This window comes from Tupaia chinensis, unplaced genomic scaffold (assembly GCF_000334495.1).
Source record: "Tupaia chinensis unplaced genomic scaffold, TupChi_1.0 Scaffold148004_1, whole genome shotgun sequence".
NCBI lineage: Eukaryota > Metazoa > Chordata > Mammalia > Scandentia > Tupaiidae > Tupaia > Tupaia belangeri.
The window spans coordinates 334,471-338,070 of NW_006207854.1; positions in this window are offsets into that span (position 1 = coordinate 334,471).

Genomic DNA, 3,600 nt, shown 5'->3' on the forward strand with positions numbered 1-3,600 from the left:
GAGATGTGGGAGCGGGGAGCCGCGGAGGTGGTGCGTCTCCTCTCCATCCTGCCTGACTCTGCTCGCTGCTCGGTTGTGTGGGCTTTATGGAGGAGTGGGCTGGACTGGCACTGCCCAGGCTGCCCGGGCAACACCTCCTGGCATAGCCTGAAGGGGTGGGACTGGGCTGCAGCCCAGCCACGGGGAGAGCTTCTCTCACCCCATCGAGGTTACTGTGTCCAGAGGCAGGGCTGCCTGGGCAGGCCAGCCCCGGCTTGAGGCGAGTGGTGTTGGGCCAGTGCTGAGTCTGGAGCCCTGACTGCTGAGCAAGGGGACCCTCTCTCTAGGAAGGTGAGTCAAGAAAGGACTGGACCAGATGACCTCTGACCTTCCTTCCAGCTCAGATCCTTGAGTCAGACCTTCCCGTCCTCCACTCCTCCTTCAGGTGCCTGCAGATGCTGGGGGCTGGTTGAGGAGCAAACCTGTTGCATACTCCACGGAACAGCCTGTGTTCTAGTTTCCTTCCGAGCCTCACTCCCCGCAGGTTCCTGGAGTCCCCTCTGAATACAGATGTCCCACATTCCTGTTTTCTTCCCATCTCCGGAGTTCTGGGGCTGGGGCTGGGATGAGACCTGCCAGCCTTTTGTCTGGAGGGTCAGTCAGGACTCTAGCAGTGGGGTGTGTGTATGTGTTTGGGGGAGACAAAAGGACTGTGTGGGGGTCCTGGCAGGGCAGGCATGCTCTGGTCCTCTCTGTGACTGTTTAGCCCCTGCATCCACTCCTGCCCGCCGGCTCACCTCCTTTTTCTGGCCTCCCTGTACCCCTTCCCAGAGCCTGGCCTGACAGCTCCACAAAGCAGTTACGAATGAGCTGGCCGTGCCAGCCCGGATCTTTCCTCCCACACACCCTGTTTCTGTGGCCACCCCTCACTTTCTCACCAGATTTATCTTCTTCAAGTTCCCACACATCAGGCTGAGAAGGTGGGAAAAGCCACTGGACATAGCTGGGTCTAGGAGCCCAGGCGCTGCTGGGGCTGCTGGGCCCTGCTGTCCCTGAGACTTCAGGTCCTTCTGCCTGTTCCTCTCTGATCCCACAGGGTCAGAGCCCCACGCAGGCCCCTCACCCGTCTGTGTCCTTGGACTTCCGGGAATTAGATAGCCCTCCTCTTCCCCCTCCCTGCGCACCACCCACTGCCCATGCCTGGGCCTCTGAACCCTTCTCCCGGGCACTTGCTGAATAGAGCCTTGTTCTCAACCGCCGGTGAGGGCGCCACACAGCAAGGGCAGCCCCTAGGGGGCTGTGCTGCTTTTATCCTAAGATGCCAGGCTGTCAGGCCGGGTGCAACACAAGCCCCCAGCTCAATGGGCTTCTCGGAAAGTGTCTGAGGGGGGCTGGGGTGAAGCGGGAAGCAGGCCGTGTGCCCACCCTGATCCTTGTATCTGTGCCATGGTGAGTCATTCAGTGGGCACCAGGAGCAGGCCCTGGGGGGCCAGCCCAGCACTGCCAGGTCTCCAGCTTGCAGACAAGGCCTGGCTGTTCGCCCCCTCCGCAGCTCAGAGCCAGCTCTGGCCCTGAGCTCCTGTCAGAGCCACACCTCCTACTCCACACCAGGGATAGGTAAGTTCTTCCTTCACGGTTTCCCTGTGAGCCCCAGCACAGAGCGCGGTGAGATCCCCTTAGGCTCTAGCTGCATCTGACCCTGGGCCTGAGCAGTGACGTAGGGAGAGGAATCTTGAGGATAAGTGCCCAGTGACTTTTGAGCCTGCTTTGGGAGGGGAAACTGGGGAAGAATAAGGGGCTTTGAAGGATGAACCCTTGTCCTAGCTCTCACTTCTGTGGCTAGGAATGGTTCCCCCAGATTGCCCAGCAAATCACGCTATGCTGTCTTCCGTTTCTGTTTAAATGAAAACTGGTTGAGGGGCCAGCAGGTGGCGTGGTGGTTAAGGTGCTGAACTCTAACGTGGCTTACTATGGTTCGAGTCTCAGACCTGGTGGCTTTGCATACCCAAAATCCTGAGAGAAGAATGGGGAAGGGATTGTGGTGTGGCCACTCCCCTCCCAGGAGGGGGTGATTTCTCACTTTCCCTCTCTGTCTCTGTCTCTCTCTCTCTCCCCTGACTAGTGCAAAGATGGTAAAGATGACTAGCAAAGCAGTCCTAGAGAGAAAAGACAGGACAGGGGCAGGAGGGGCTTGTCTGTGACGCTCAGTGAATTGCCCCTGTGTGTGTAAGCTACAGATTTGTTTCAGCGCTAGCACATGGAATCCCCCGGCCTTTGCCCCTTGGCCACCTGCCTAGGCCCCTGTCACCAACTGAAGCTTCATCTTCAACCTCCACCCAACTCTCAGACCCTGCCCACATTGAACCTGTAATCTTTTTTTTTTTTTTTTCTGTCGATGTTTGCTCTAGGGTGCATATACTCGCCAAAAAGACAGTAAGTGAGAAATCACCCCAAAGGGGGATGGCTGTGCCACAATTCCTTCTTCTCCATTCTCAGGATTTTGAGCATGCATGCACATGTGCCTAACATGAGTTTCAAGCCACTGGGTTTGGGATTCGGACAGTGGTCAACCACGTGGGAGTCCAACACCTTAACCACCATGCCATCTGCTGGCACGGCCCCCTTCTTTTTAATTTGCTATATGACATGTGCCCTTGCCAGAGAGAAACAGAGAGAAAGAGGGAAAGTGAGAAAGCACTCCAGTGGGGAGATGGCCACACTGCCATCCCTTCTCATCCATTCTCCCCTGGGATTTTGGGCATGCACACACAGGTGCCTGGTATGTTCCACAAGGCACTGAATCTGGCACTCAAATTGTAGTTAGTCGTTTGGGATCCAACTGCTTTAAGCTCCACACCACTGGCTGGCTCCCGACCCCTCTTTTTTCTTTTTCTTTTTAATTTGCCAGAGGGGAAGGAGGGGGCGGCAGGTGGTGTGGTGGTTAAGAGCGCTGGATTCCCACATGGTTGACTTGTGGTTCTAGCCCCAGACCTGGCGGTTTGCTTTCTCACACTCCCTTTCTCTCTCTCTTGCTCTGTCTCTCTCTGGTCAAATTTAAGTAAAGAAAGAAAGAGAGAGGAGAGAGAGAAGGAGGAGAGAGAGAGAAAGAGAGAGGAGAGAGAGAGAAGGAGGAGAGAGAGAGGAAGAGAGAGAGAGAGAGGAAGAAAGAGAGAGAGAGAGAAAGAGGGAGAGAAAGAAGAAAGAAAGAAAAAAGAAAGAAAGAAAAATGAAATAATTCTTTAATTTGCCAGGGGGAGTATGCGCTAGCTGTGAGAGAGACAGAAAGACAGAGAAAGCACCCCTCATAGGGAATGGACACACTGCAATCCCTTCTTCTCCATTTGTTTTGGGCACTCACACACACATGCCTGGTGTGCTCCTCAAGTTGCCAAGTGCAGGATCAAACCACATAGTCAGCCATGTGCGAACTAGCTGCCTTGACCACCATGCCATCAGCTGGCCCAGCCTTTAACCATCTAAAGAAGTTACATGTGTCTACAGAGAACCAAAGAGGAGACAGACTGGCTGTGCTGTTTTTCAAGCTTTCACTATTTTAAAAATTACGTATTTATTGTAGAGAAATCAGAAAATATAGATAAGCGATACAAACAATTTAATTAA